Genomic DNA, 15991 nt, shown 5'->3' with positions numbered 1-15991 from the left:
TGGTGTGGAGCTGATTAAACGATTGTAGATGTCCTTGGAAGCACTATGTGCAAGAATTTTAAACAGCTTCTCCTTTTTAATATGCACTTCCTCTTCGGTTTTAATTATTTTGTTCCTACATTTTCCCTTTCAATTTACTAAAATCTAGAAATGTAATTAGAGCAGAGGCCAGGCTCAGAGAAGGCTGCCAGGATTTCTACAGCGTGATTAAATACACCAGACATCCCTTTAGTGTGCGACTGAAAAATAAGATTCTCATTATTATCTTTCCCTTATCCAGGAAAGAATCGGCACCGCGTACTGATCTGGATTTATTGAAAATGCAGCACTAATTAAAAACTCACCCAGCCTCTTGACAAGGTTTGGGTAAAGAAAGGAAAAAAAAAAAGTTCAGTTATTTAATTATTTCCTCCATTTAATGTTTTGTTGTTGTAACCACAACAAGCCAAGGAGCCCCCGTTGCTCCTCTTTCCTCAAAATAAAATTTTTTTCTCTCCTCATGAGGGACTTAATGAGGCTTTTATCTATGCCACAACAATCAGGCTTTACAATGGCACCAATTCAAGTCACTGCTCCTTGTGATGCCTGGAAACATGCAGAATTCATTTTCTTAATCCAAAACACAAACGACAAAATGTTCATTGGCTGTCAGGAGCCAGGTCTGGGCAAGGGATCTGTCCCCAAAGACCCCGAGATGATGTCTGCTGTTTATTTATTTTGCCAACACGGATCTTGGGCTCCACTTTACAGTTCAATAAGCAAAGATGCATATTTTTTTTTTCTTGGAACCATGGGGAGAGGTAGAGGCAGGTCAGCCTGAAGGGAATTATGAATTACTATTTTAGTTGTGAGCACTTTAAGAAGGCAGGTCTCTCGAGCCGGGTGTGGTGGTGCACGCACGCCTTTAATCCCAGCACTCGGGAGGCAGAGGCAGGCGGATCACTGTGAGTTCAAGGCTAACCTGGTCTACAAAGCGAGTCCAGAACAGCCAAGGCCACACAGAGAAACCCTGTCTCGAAAAAAAAAAAAAAAAAAAAAAAGGCAGGTCTCTTGTCTTCGTAGTGTTCTTTAGTTAGTTTAATGACAGATTTGAATCGCCTCCCTACCTTCCACCAAGGCCAGTGGCTGCCATATTGAAGTTCTTTGTAGACTTGGATCTATAGGAAGACAGTAGGGAATCCAGTTCTGTGCGCTGGCGCTGTCCAGCCTAAAGAAAATGAGACAGGCGACACATTCAAGGACCCAGATGTAAGATCACAAACAAGAAAAACAATCAAATCAAAAACAAACAAACAAACAAACAAACCAACAAGAGCACATTGACAGAGCCGACAGTGCTGTTCTTAGGGCCATGACGAGGTTAATAGAAAACTGGCAGCAGCAACATGGTAATTGGTTGATGACATTTCATGGTGAAGCTGTGGCTTTAATGAAAGAGCAGGCTTCTTCTCTGCAGATTCAAGTTCAAACCCAGCACTAACACTGGCTATGACTTAAATACAGATCAGCCTCCTGAAGACTCACATTTTCCACGGGGATGGGGATGAGCTGAAGTAATATTTGAACCCAACTCGGTCTCTGGTGTGAGAGGCTTGCTTCTTTACGCATGTGTCTTTGAGCGTGGACTTGAGGTAGACGGTCTCCACTCACCTCTCTCATCTGTGTACCTGGCTCACCCTGCGCCTCCGTGGCCTTCTGTAGAGCTGTCGAGACCGCACACTGCCTCAGCCAATTGTGCCTGCCTCTTGCCAATTGTGCCTCCTGAACCAACTCTTCGACCTTGGAGCCAGTTTCTTTACATTTCAGCCAGAGTACCTGGTTGCAAAACTGTGCCAACTCTGGTTCTAGTCTCCCAAGCTGGAAGAAATACTGACTAAAGAAATACTGACAGGAAAAAAAAAAAAAAAAAAAAATACTGACAGGAGCCCAAGGGGTCGATTTGGAAATTCAACTGGGTACCAAGAACTGGTGGAAGAACACAGTGTGCTGACGGGGTCCAGCCTCAGGACACTGCCACCAGGTGTCACAGGCAGATGGCATCACCCCTGCTACAAAGGATGCCTAATCTTCCCTCCCTCTTGGTGCTCTATGCTGTGAGTCCCACGCCCCAGGGAGCAGCACCCAGCTGAGCAACCCTAAGTCACATCTGAGAACCTGCCCACCAGGGGAGCACTGAAGAAAGGCCTCGGTGCTGCGGTGCGTGCAGCAGCATGCACCGCGCTCCTCTTCCTAGATGGTGTCCACTGCAAGGGACTCACGGGATGCAGGTCAAATGGCGGGCCACTGCCTTCCCTGTCTCCTTGGTGAAATGGACCATGCACCACGGGATAATACCAAGCATTTGAACGATATATTTGTTCAAAAGCTCTTGGCATATAAAAAGGTATTCTGTCGTTTTGCTCCCCTCTTTAATAAAACAAAAGGCTGGGGATGATGTACTTACCGGAGTATTTGATTTCAATAAGCTTATAGGTATTGAAGTTCTGAATTTTTTAACCCGAGAAAATGGCTGGGAAACATGCTGTCTGAAAAGTGGAGCGCCAGGCAAAAAAAAAAAAAAAAAAAACAGCAGCGAAAGAACAGGAGACCTGCAGATTTAAAATCTTAGGTTTTGGCTGGACCAGCCACACCGCTCCATCTACATGCCCTTAATTTTCAAGACGGGTCCAAAGTCAGATGTAGCAGCTCATGTCTGTAATCCCAGCACTAGGGAGGTTGAGAAAGGAGGATCTCCCATGAGTTCAAGGCCTGCCTGGGCTACATAGTGAGTCCCAGGCCACCCTGGGTTGGAGAGTGAGATTGTTTCAAATAAATCAATAACAAATAAATATTCTAAAAAAAAAAAAAATGTTCAGAACTCATCACTTCAAAATCAACTTGAGAAGCATAATATTTGTTTTAAACAAAGAATATATTGAAGTCAGGAGGCAGAGATCTATGAGTTTGAAACATGACTGGCCAGCCAGAATTTTAGACTGAGACCCTGTCTTAAAAAAAAAAAAAAAAAAAGTAGAGATGGGGGAGATATACTAAAGAGTAGATTTTTTTTTTCCACTTTGCATGCCCCATTATCAATTATTATCAGTATATTTTGGAAGAGATTGTTTTCTTGGTTTTTTTTTTTTTTTTTTTTTTTTTTTTGAGACAGGGTCTCACTATGTAGCCCTGGCTGGCCTAGAGTTTGCCAGGTGGACCAGGCTAACCTCAAACTCAGAGAGATCCACTTGACTCTGTCTTCTGAGTACTGGGGTTAAAGGCGTGCTCCATCACACCCAGCTTTATTCTCCTTCTTTCTTTTCTGTTTTGAATGAGATTGATTCACTTGTTGACATCTGCCCCCAAACAACATTTACTTAAATGCAGATGCAAATAATTAACTTAGGGAAAAAAAATGTTTTCTGCCTCCACTCACATAGGAATTACTTTGGATTTTGCAATTTTAGATTAGCCTTGCCATGGCTCTACTTTCTCAAGGTCAATTGATTTCAAGTGAAAGTTTACCCTACCTTAGAATTATTTTTTTTTTTCCTGAGAATTTAATCTAAAACTCAATTACAGAAGTTGGTGTCCAAGTGAAAAGTCAACTAGTGATTCCTGAATGCTCCTCGGGCACAGAGCTTCACCAGGATGAATTAAAAAAAAAAAAAAAAAAAAAAAAAAAACCCACAAGATTGTTCCAATTTTCAGACTTTTCAGTACATAACAAAACTAGGTTCCAACTGGAAGGGACCTCAGACCTTAAGGCTTCCAACTGAAGCTTGTTTCTCAAGCTCTGGTCTTCTGACAATTTGCCCAGGGGCTCCAAAGAAAGAAAGGGATTAGGACAGGCCAAACCGCTCTCTTTGCTGATTTAGGGCAGAAGTTAGGCACAGTCTCCCAGCACCTCACATCAAATCTTCCGGGATTCCAATTTCAAATGGCTTTTGAATCCACAACTTTTCACTGTCCCACTCAAGTTCTAGCTAAAATCCTCTTTTGCTTGGGTCTAGAAAATCCTAACTGATCTTCATGCTTTGGGGTGTGTGTGTGTGTGTGTGTGTGTGTGTGTGTGTGTGTGTGTGTGTGTGTGTTGGTTGTTGTTGTTTTGAGACAGGGTCTCACTATGTAGCCCTGGCTAGAATAGCAATCACTATGTAGACCAGGCTGGCCTCAAATTCAAAGAGGTCTACCTCTCTAAGGCTGATAGTAAAGCTATGCACCACCATGGCCAGTGATTTTCCTAATCCTCTGTGTTCCTTAATCCATTTTTCACTTAGCAACTAGGGCAATCTAACAAAAACTAAAGGACTGGTAGGGCATGCCTGTAACCCCGGCACTAAAGAGATGGAGTCAGGAAATCAGGAGTTCAAGGTCACACTCAGCCACAAATCAAGGTTGAGGCCAGCCTGAGATACTTGAGACTCTGTGGCAAAGACAAAATAAAAAACCAAAAACAAACAAAAAACCCAAGATACTGGAAGAGATGGCTCAGCACTTAAGAGCACTTCCTGTTCTTACAAAGGAAGTGGTTCCCAAAACACGGGCAAGGTGGCTCCCAACCACCTGTAATTCCAGTTCCAGTTCCAGGATACCGGTGCCTCTTCTGGCTTCTGCAGACACCAGGCAATAATACACACATGCAAGTCCTCACACATACATGTAAAAATAAAAAACAAATAAATCATAAAGAAAAAATTGGTAGGAATGCCCATCGCACCCAGAATGAAATCCAAACACTATATGGCCAACTGCAGAAACTTGGACTCACGTTCAGTGCTGTCAAGTAGCTTTGTTTTCGGTTCTTGCTCCCGTCTCCCCGGCTTTCTAATCAGAGCGCCTCGGACCCGTCGAGCTCTCTGTCTGCACAGGTCTCTCTCCGCAGTTACTTCTACCTGAAACGCTTTTTCTCCTTGCTCTTCTCAGGGCGGCTTCTGTTGCTTTTTTCCAGGTATCAGCTTAAGTTTATATCCTCACAGACCCTTCTCTGATCACTTCCTCCAAAATACAGATCGATCTCCTGTTATTTTCCACCACGGCACTCTGTTTTTGTTTGTTTGTTTGTTTGTTTGTTTTCTTTCCAACGCTAACAATAATTTATAAGTGTTTTGTGTGATTACTTGTTTATGAGTTTATGATTAAAATTATCGGCTCCCTGGGGACATGTCAGTTCTGCTGTCCCTGAAGTCCTGGTATGTAGCCCAGTGCTGACCATGGATAGAAAGTGTTTAGCATGGGCCTGGAGAGATGGTTCAGTGGTTAAGAGCATTGTCTGCTCTTCCAAAGGACCAAGGTTCGATTCCCAGCCACCCGCGTGGCAGCTCACAACTGTCTTTATTCCAGTTCCAAGGGATCTGATGTCTTCATACCAATGCATAAAATCAAATTAAGAAAGAAAGCTTAGCACATATTTCCTGAAAGGAGAAACAGTGACCACAACTTTGGAAGGTCAGAGAAGACGTGAGTGGATGTTAGAAGCTGTCCTAGCTAGATTTGTTTGTTCAATTCTGTCAACTTGACACAAGGTAGAGTCATTTGGGAAGTAGAACCTCAATTGAGGAAGTGCCTCCATCGGATTAGCCTGTGGGCAAGCCTGGGGTGCATTCCCTCTGCTAATGATTGATGTGGAAGAACCCAGAACAGTGTGTGTGTGTGTGTGTGTGTGTGTGTGTGTGGTGTGTGGTGTGTGTGTGTGTGTGTGGTGTGTGTGTGTGTGGTGTGTGTGTGTGTGGTGTGTGTGTGTGTGTGTGTGTGTGTGTGTGTGTGTGTGGCACCACGCTGGGCAGGTGATCCTGGGTGGTGTAGGAAAGCCAAATGAGTAAGGCATGAAGAGCCAGCAAGCAAGCAGGCGCCCCACGGCCCATGTTTCAGCTCCTGCCTCCAGGTTCTGGCTTTGAGCTCCTGCCCTGACTGCCCTTCATGAAGGACTGACTGTAAGATATAAACTGAAAGAAACCCTTCCCCTCCTCCCCCCAAGATGATTTTGTGTATGATGGTGGTTTGGTTTGGTTTGGTTTTTCAAGACAGGGTTTCTCTGTGTAGCCCTGGCTGTCCTGGAACCCACTCTGTAAACCAGGCTGGCCTCGAACTCAGAGATCTGCCTGTCTCTGCCTCCCAAGTGTGGCATTTAAGGCGTGTGCCCCCGCCACCCAGCATCATGATGTTTTATCATGGCAGTAGAAACCTAACTAGAACAGAAATTGCTGTCTGGATCCTGGGATATTTCTGTGACAAACCTGACAAGGATGTATTCAGGAAGATTGTGGAAGGAAGGACTTTAATGAACTGGAATAGCTATGACAGAATATGAAATAAACCCTTCCCTCCCCGAGTTGCTTTTGGTCAGCCTTTTATCATAGCTCTAGAAAGCAAAGTAGGATAGAGAGCTAAGTAGGAAACTGATAAAGGGGTAATAAAAAAGACAAATGAGGGGCTGGAAAGATGGCTCAGCGGTTAAAAGCACTGACTGCTCTTACAGAGGTCCTGAGTTGAATTCCCAGCAACCATATGGTGGCTCACAACCATCTGTAATGTAACCTGATGCCCTCTTCTGGCCTGCAGCTGTACATGTAGACTACTGTATAAATAATAAACAAATCTTTAAAAAAAAAAAAAAAAAAAGACAAATGAGGCCGGACGGTGGTGGCACACACTTTTAATCCCAGCACTCGGGAGGCAGAGGCAGGTGTATCTCTGTGAGTTCAAGGCCACCTAGGTCTACAAAGTGAGTCTAGGACAACCAAGGCTACACAGAGAAAACCTGTCTCAAAAAAAAAATGAGGAAGGCAAACCGTACAGATAGAGAAGGTATGGTGTGTGTGTGTGTGTGTGTGTGTGTGTGTGTGTGTGTGTGTGTGTGTGTACATCCATGAAAATTAGTGACTAAAGGGCAGAGAGCAAGTGTGAGAAGGGCCAGAGGGGTTAGGCAGAACCAGGCCTTGGGAGGCAAACCACAGAGATGAGGAGGGGGGTTGGGAGGGGGGAGTAATGGTAAAGTAACTTTCTAAAGGGAAGTTAAGCATTATTGGGGGGGGTCATCCCCTGAGGAGCTCTATTCTTGCTTCCCCCTATCTCTCTGACTGCTTCTTCTGACACGTCAGAGTTTTCCTTAGCTATATTTGAATGCTGGCTTCCCTTGGATCTATTCACTTCCTCTTGCCACGCTGTCCTTACTTGCCTGGAGATGGCTCATCCAGTCTCAGTTCCCCTGCCATCCATCTGCTGAAGAACAGTCCTAGTGTGCCTCAAGCCAGGCCTTCTCTCCAACCCTAGACTTACCCAGATGCCTTCCCCGGGTGACCCAAAGACACCTCACCACAGCAGGTCTGGAACCTGTTTCGTCTCCAGACTTCTCTACCTCACCAGCAGTGCAAGCCTGGCAGCTGGAAAGCAGGCTCAGCTCTCCCAGGCCACACCCAAGCATCCCTGAGTTCTGACACTCACCCTTTGCTCCTCTCTCAGTCCTACCCACTTCCTTCCACCTCTGCGGATGGATGCATCCCTAGTTGTTCCTTCGATCACAAAAGCCTCCTCCTCCTCCCAGGCCTCGAAGCCTTTTGTTCTCCACTGTTCCAGACAGAGGGAAAACTCTAGATGCCAGTCTGCTCTCATCACTTGTTTGCATAAAACCCTTCACCGGCACCACTCCACCCCCAGGGAAATAAAGTCGATTCTTTCATAAAGGAGAAAGGCTCTTTGCTAGATGACCTGTGCCCTTGTGACCTGTGCTTTGTCTTCAGGCTCCTCCCTCCCTTAGCAATACAGTTTCCGGTTATACCTGCTTCCATTCCTGGGGTAGAGCAAGTTCTAGCTTTTTGCACATGTAACCATCCTCCAACACCTTTCTAGACCCTCGCTCACCCACTGCTGTTCATGTTAATTTTTCTGCTGAGGGGCCAACAAGATGGGTCAGTGGGGAAAGGTGCTTGCTGCCAAGCCTGATGACCTGCCTTTAACTCCCTGGGTGCCAAGGCGATGGAAGAAACAAGCCAATAACCCACAAGCTATTCTCTGACCTCTACATGCATGTCATAGCAGGCAAACATGTTCTGTGGTATGCTCCCTTACACACACACAGAGAGAGAGAGAGGGAGGGAGAGGGAGAGAGGGAGAGGGAGAGGATAAAAATCATTTAATTCTCTGCTGCATGTTGAGGTTCTTTACCCAGCATGCCTCAGGACACTGTGTGTTGTTCACACCCCTGAGCTACTTCTTTCTGCCTATGTCTCCTGCCCCACACTCTCATTTTGGCTGCGGCTGTCTGGTTCCTTCCTCCTATCACTGCCTAAATTGTCCACCGCTAAGGACGGAGGTTTCCTTTTTCTTTTTCTTTTTCTTTTCCTTTTCTTTCTTTCTTTCTTTCTTTTTTTTTTTTTTTTTTTTCCTCTCTCTCTCTCCTCTATGAGTCTAGGACCAAGTAGCACACGGCAGGTGTTCGGATAAATGCCTGTGGGCTGAGTGTATAAGAGACCGAGTGAGATAAACATTCCTTTTAAGACGGTGACTCCTGGTCTTTGGGGCACAGACGCTTCCATTAGCTTCCTCTTCCTGCATCCATTGTTTAGCCGAGCCGGTTCTGAGAACAGGAACACTCTTCCAAAAGGCTCCTTGGCTCAGCCCCTCTGCTAGAAGCCAAGCTTCCCTTAAAAGGCCACCTTATCGGAAAGTGCCCGCGATGGCATTTATGAGACCTATTTTTATCTGTGCTGGAAAGCCTCAAAGTTAATTCCCAAGCCAAGGACATTAGACTCAGGAACGTGGATGAGCAAGGATGCCTTTGAGTCAGAGCTCTGTTTTCTGTGGAAGGGCCTTGGATCCTCCCTAGCACCAGCCCTTGTTTTTGAGGCCTGCCTGACTCTTTAAAAAAGCGTTTGATCTTACTTTCCTTAAAACTAGATCCTGTGGCCCTTAATGACCTGGGCTGTGGTGTCATCTTCCCCGAGACTCTCTCGGCTCTGCTGGAGCTCTCAGGGCCAAACACGGAGCAGCTTACCTAACAGCCCCACCCCCAAATGGAAATTAACCATTGGATGTTAGAAGGAAGCAGGATGGCCAGAGGGAAGGGCCTCCAAGCAGCCTGGCCGTAGGGATAATTGGACAGAAGGTGCAGGAGCAAGGAGAGGAGCCCAGCAGGGCTGTCGGGCAGTTGAGGGCCTGTGCCAAGGAAAGGATTCAGTATGGCCACTGCAGAACCGAAGAAGGAGAGCACAGAACTGTGGGCCAAGGGGCTGCTGGAAGGGGGGGGGGGTGGGGGGGAGGTTTGGAAGCACCAGGGAGGGAGGGGGTGATGGGGCAGCAAAGATGGAAGGGGTTGGAGGGGAGCAAAGAGAGGGCACAGGCATCCCTCCTTAATCCAAGTTGGGTGGAGTGGGAGGAAGTAGGTCAGAGTCAGGAGGTAGCCCCAGAGAGGTGTGCTCAGTCCTGTCCTGAGTGGCGACTACAAATCTAGATGTGTGGATTAGACATGAGAGCTGGCCTGGGCATGGTGGCACATGCCTGTAATTGTAGCGTTTGGAAGGCTGAGGCAGGAGGATCGGGATTTTCAGATCAGATTGAACTAGATAGCGAGATTCTGTCTACCGTCGAGAAAGATGAGGTGGGAGGGGAGGGAAAGAGAGAGAATGAGTTGGTAGGGTAATTAGCAGAGTCTTGTCCATCATACCCAAAGTCCTGGGTTCAATCCCCAGCACCCAAGAAATCATAGTAGTCTGCAATTACAATATTCAGGAGGTAAAGGCAGGAGGGTCATAAGTTCAAGGCTATCCTTGGATACATAGTGATGGTGAGGCTAGCCTGGGCTATATGAGATGCTGTCTTTATAAAGAAAGGAAAGAGAGGAGGAAGAAAAGTAAGGAGGAGGGAGAAAGAGGTTAAGGAAAAATGAAGTAGGAGGGAGACAGAAAGACAGAGACAGAAACACTAACAAAAATCCTGGCAATGTAACAATGAATGTTTTTGCTCCCAGACTTTATAGAGGCGTGCCCTGGTGTACTCCTATAATCTTGTTCCTGGAAAGGCTGAGACAGGAGGATTATGAATTTGAATGCAGCCTGGGTTACATAGCAAGATAAATAAATAAATCCAATAAATAAATTAATAGAGGGCTATAGAGATAGATAGCTTAGTAGTTAACAGGACTTGCTATGCTCACAGAGGACCTAGGTTCAGTGCCTATGGTGGCTCAGACCACCCATAACTCCAGTTTCAGGGGCTCCATTGTTTCTTTGGCCCTCCTCAGGAGCTGCATGCATGTGGTAGCACATACATACACTGACTCACACGCATCCAGCACATAAAATAAATAAATATTCCAATTAACAAATAATGGTTAAGGAGATGATTCAGTAGCTAAAGTGCTTGCTTGCCTTACAAACATGAGGACCTGAGTTCGATCCCCAACACCCACATAAAAAAACAACAACAAAAAAAAACCAGCCTGACAGAATGCATTTGTAATCTCACTGCTGGGGAGACGGGCACAGGCAGATCCTTAGGCTCATGGGCCAGCCCAGCCTATTTGGTGAGTCATTGGTGTGTGTGGAGCCTGAGGAATGATCCCCAAGGCTGTCCTCTGTTCTCCAGACACACAGACACACACACACACACATGCGCGTGCGCGCACACACACATGCACACACACACATGCGCGTGCGCGCGCGCGCGCGCACACACACACACACATGCACACACGCATACGTGTACCCCCCCAGAAAAATAAATAAATAAACCAGATCCTGGTTTTGCCACCATCTCTGACCCTGGGAATTTAGGAAAACTATGGCCTGTTAAAAAATAAAAAATACTGCAAGCTGGAAGATTGGACCTCTTTGATTCTCCTTTCTCCCAGCCAAAACCCCCCTAGTTTGTTTCATTTCCTCTTTCTCCTTCCCCTCTCCCATTCCCCTTTCCCGGTACTCCAGGTTCACCACAGAGGACCACAGTCCTCTGAGCACCTCTGCCTCCTTTGCCACTCTGGGACAAGGAGCAGAGCAAGAGCTTGGAGCCTGGGCCAGTCAAGGCGGCCTGCCGGAGGGCTTGCTTCCTGAAAGCCGTGCTGCCCTGCCTGCCTCCCTGCAGCACCTGGTAGCTGAGTCCCTCCATTCAGAGCTCATCAGAGGGAAGAGCACGGGGCAGGTGCTTCCAAAGTCCGGCCCAAAGAGTGACTCCAAGCCACAGCAGCTCCCCCCGGTCCCCTCTGCTCTACCCCATTCAGAAAAACTCCAGAGGCGTCCCAGGACCACTTCGAAGATAAAATCTGCTTTGGAAGCCTCAGCTATCTATTTTTCAAAGACATGCCCTTATTCACTGGGGCTGGGAGGACGCAGATGGGTTACTCTGTGTGGGCAGGAAGCAGCATACTCTCTAGATGAAAAGCCTCGTCAGAGCCTTCCAGAAAAGCAGCCAGACTACGGCAGGGTCAAGTGACTGCTCTGCTTCTAGGGGACACAAGGAGGAGTGTGAGCCACCCCCGCCTTCTCTTTCACTTGCAAGTTTTGATCACTTGTACATCTTCTCCCCCAACGCAGGGTAAGGGATCACTCTGATGATCTCATTTTGGACAAGCGAGAAGAGAAAGCTTTTTAACTCTGACCCACTCGACTGCTTGCTATGCAGTAGGCACTCCGGTGTGTAGGCAGTGGGTGGCAGCAGCTGCCAGACACCTTCCCCCGGGGATGCATCAGTTGGTACCAAAAGCCTACATAAACTCTTTCTCATCTCTATGCCAGCGGCGGCAGGTCCTGGAAGAAAGCCAGGAATCCAGGAAGGCCACCATGAGCCCTGCCTTCTTCCCCAGCCCCCAGCCTCAAAGAACAGGAAGGGCTAACTGGTGAGCCCTTTGAGAATGGAGCTGACAGTTCTTAGACACATCTTCCAGCCGTCACCCCTGCTAACACAAGAGCTCACACATGTATGCGTACACGCACACTCAGCAATAAATTCGGTGTCGGGTTTTGGTGTCACATCTGCTTCATGCTCACAGCAACGGCATATAAGAACTTCCGCCAGAAGTCCGGCGGTGGTGGCGCATGCCTTTAATCCCAGCACTCGGGAGGCAGAGGCAGGCGGATCTCTGTGAGTTCGAGGCCAGCCTGGTCTAAAAAGCACGTCCAGGACAGCCAAGGCTAACACAGAGAAACCCTGTCTCAAAAAGAAAGAAAGAAAGAAGAAAGAGAAAGAAGAAAGAAGAAAGAAGAAGAAAGAAGAAAGAAGAAAGAAAAGAAAGAAAGAAAAGAAAGAAAGAAAGAAAGAAAGAAAGAAAGAAAGAAAGAACTTCCGCAAGCACTCCTGGTCTCCTGCCTTTCTCTCTCCTTTCCTCTCTTTCACAAATATTTGTTGAACGCTTGCAGTGAGCTGGTCAATCTTGGGGTTAAAGCCCATAGGAGTACTACACTGATGTCAGACTCTGATGAAAGAGCTGTGGTAAAGGTGATGGCTGCCTGGTGGTCCTAGGGCATACCTGATGAGAAGGCATGTCTGCTTTAAGCCAGCAAACAAAGAAACAAACAAACCAAAATGAAAACAGCAACAACAACAAAAACCCAAACAAACAAATCAAACAAACCGGGCAGTGGTGGTGCATGCCTTTAATCCCAGCACTCGAGAGGCAGAGGCAGGCGGGTGGCTATGAGTTCAAGGCCAGCCTGGTCTACAAAGTGAGTCCAGGACAGCCAAGGCTACACAGAGAAACCCTGTCTAGAAAAAATAAAAACAAACAAAAATCTAACAAAAAAAAAAAAAAAAACCTGGAAAATTCTTGAAAAAGAGAGCATTTCCATTCTCTTCTTCTCCTCTTCCTCCTCCCTCTCCACTCCCCGCCCCCCTCTTTTTCCTCCCACTTTCTTTGAGGCAGGATCTCATGTAGTCCAAGCTGAGAATGACCTCAAACTTCTAGCCTTCATGCCTCTCCCTTCCAAGAGCTGGGATTCCTGGCATGCACCGCCGTGTCTGCTTTACAAAGCGCTGAGGTTCGAACCCAGGACTTTGTGCCCGCTGGGTGAGCAGCTTACCAACTGAGCTATGTCCCCAAGTGACAGATGTCATTGATCAGGAGAAGGTGAAGAGCCGCTGCACCCTCTACATGATACATGCATTTCAGTGTGTCACCTACAATCCCATCCTGACCCCTCCACTCTCCTCCCTTCCCTCCTGCTTTAAACCAGGTACTTCATTTATGCGTGTTCTCTGCAACGACTGCACAGGTGTCAGGATTTTGGACCCTTGACACGAGAGCCATCAGAGGACCTGAGAGGAGACAGTCGACTCTATTTGAGGAAGACAGATCAGTCAAACCTTGAGCCAAGTCCAAGTACCTTGTTATGTATTATTTACTTGCATTGTCCCTTTCATCGTCCTACAGTCTGTCTCAGTGCACACCACTGCAGTGTGTTAACTGAACCATGTGGCTAAAAGCACCAAATGGAAAAAGGGGGATTCCAAGCAAAGGGAGCGCTGGGCACAAAGGCATGGCAGTAAATACCATACAAGGGAAGCTGCAAATAGTTCCTGGTGAATGGGAGTGCTGGGAGTGTGAGGTGGGTGTGACAGAGCAGGCTGGAAGTAGCAGGGAAGGGAAAAGAGACACCAGTGGGGACCTGAAGGGCTTTTCATGCTGCATTGAGAAGGTAACTGTGGAACCTTGGAAGTGATCTCGGAGCCAAGTGACAGGATCAGGTTCTTGATCCACAGAAATAGCTCTGGCAGGGTGTTAGGGTAAGACGTGAGCTCCAGGGGGAGGACAGAAGCAACAAATAGAACCTTCCATTTGGTGTCTCTCCCCCTACCCCCACCCCCACCTTTCCTTTCCTGAAGCCCCCAAGCAACTCGCCCGGAGAATCTAATCTAGGAGAGTTGTGCCCCCTGCTGATGAAGTGTGGTACTGCACTTCCCCAGGCCACCCGGGAAAGAAAAAAAAATTTGGCCCTGAAACAAAAAGTACCTGGAAGCCTTGAGCGCAGAGCTGTGACTTGAATGAAAATGAGAGTGCCTCCTTGGGTAGAGAGGGGCCCATGAGAACATTCTGGATAATGACTAATGCCAGATAAAATATAGAATGCTGACTAAATTTGAATACAGAGACATATACCAAAAATGTGTTGTTTATCTGAAACTCAAAGTCACATAAGCAGCCTGTATTTTTATTCATTAAACCTGGCAGCCCTGGAGAGCATATGGAGGGTCCAGGAGGAGACTGGGAATTCAGCTGGATGGGCCACTGTGGTTGGTATCCATGCCTTCAACCTCATCACCTTATCCATACAGCCATTGAAGACAATTACCATTTTTTGCAGTGCTGCCTTAGTTGCACCGCTCTGTTTGTCAGATCACTTATGTGTGTGCTTGAGTGCGTACGTGCATGTATCTGATGCATCTGTGTACGAGCGTGTGTGTGTCTGTGTGTGTGTGTGTGTGTGTGTGTTTTGAAACAAGGTCTTTCTACATAGCCTAGGCTGGCCTCGAACTTACAGAGATATGCCTGCCTCTGCCTGCTGAGTGCTGGGATTAAAGGTGTGTGCCACCATGCCTGGCTGGGAAGTCACTTTGAATTAAAGGAGGCTGGCCTCGAACTTACAGAGATATGCCTGCCTCTTCCTGCTGAGTGCTGGGATTAAAGGTGTGTGCCACCATGCCTGGCTGGGAAGTCACTTTGAATTAAAGGAGCCCCATGATTGTGACAGGTCTTGTGTATGGAGCCCCCAGTGAGTCTGAAGGGAGTGTGGACCCTTTCCAACAGCTCTCTCTCTCTCTCTCTCTCTCTCTCTCTCTCTCTCTCTCTCTCTCTCTCTCTCTCTCTCTCCATGGAGCTCTCAGCCTTTGTGTGCAGAGTACCTGAAGGCCTGTGGTCTAAATGTGGTGATTGTAGGATCCCAGACAGGAGGAAGACATCTAGTCAGATTTAAGCTGAAACACGGCACCTTTGCTAGATCTGAACATCCAGATGCCACAACCAAAATCAAAACGCATGGCCCCTTTGCCTTGGCATATGGCTTGGAGCGTTTCCCTCCTTTACCTTTCCCAGAAATCACAGGGAGTCTGCCCATCTGGGCGACAACAGAAGCAACAACAAAGGTGCTCCTCAGGGAAGGCAGAAGCCTGTGTGTCTGGGTGGACAGGAGCCATGAACTGAATTGCTACTGGTTGTTTCTTATCCCTCTGCGTCTCCTTGTGTCCCTTTAGCCAGACTGAATCACTCATGGTTCCACGTTCCTCTGGATCCCCTTCCTGTCCTTCCAGCCAATGGCAGACACATTGGCTCCTGCTAAGCTCACTGGCTCCAGGTTTGGAGACCATGCCTGTCAGATAGCTTAAACAAGGCAGTGGCTATGCTCCAGCATATTCTGGGCGATACAGGAAGCTGGGTGACTAGAGCTAGTCTGAACATACCATAGGGAGGAAGTTTCAGGAAAAACCACGGGAGACTCCTTGCAGCCCCTCTTAAATAGCCCCCACCCCCACCCTGGGAGCCTCCACAACCTGCCCTCGCCCTCAACCTGGCCCCGCAGAGGGGCAGAGGCAGGGGAGGGCATCTGGGGCTCTGCGATTGCTCTGAATTATGGACACTTTCATAGCAAGTTGCTTCATTCTGTCTTTTTCAACACACTTGTCATGGCCCCTCTGTTGGGTTGCACTGTGGAACCTTGCAAGGAGTTTCGCTTCTCCAGCTCTGTGACTTGAACCCAGGGCTTCATTTATGCTAGGTAAGTGCTCTGTCACTGAGCTCCACACACACCCCCCACCCCCACCCAGCCTTTTCTAAATTTTGCTTTGAAGTAGAGTCTTCCTAAGTTGCCTAGGCTGGCCTTAAACTTGCAATGTTCTTACCTCTGCCCCTCAGCAGCTAAGGTTACCAGGAGCGAGCCACTATGCTAGCTCAAACTGAAAACTGAACAATACGAACACTCATAGTAAAATACCATGTATAATAAGAGAATGTGTTTATTTGTGTAGTACTGGGCGTTGAACCTAGGGCTTCACAAATGAGAGGCAAAGGCTCTGCCACCGAGCTATATCCATCCCC

Source organism: Acomys russatus, chromosome 16 (genome assembly GCF_903995435.1).
Source record: "Acomys russatus chromosome 16, mAcoRus1.1, whole genome shotgun sequence".
In the NCBI taxonomy this organism is placed as follows: domain Eukaryota; kingdom Metazoa; phylum Chordata; class Mammalia; order Rodentia; family Muridae; genus Acomys; species Acomys russatus.
This window is presented reverse-complemented; position numbering follows the sequence as displayed.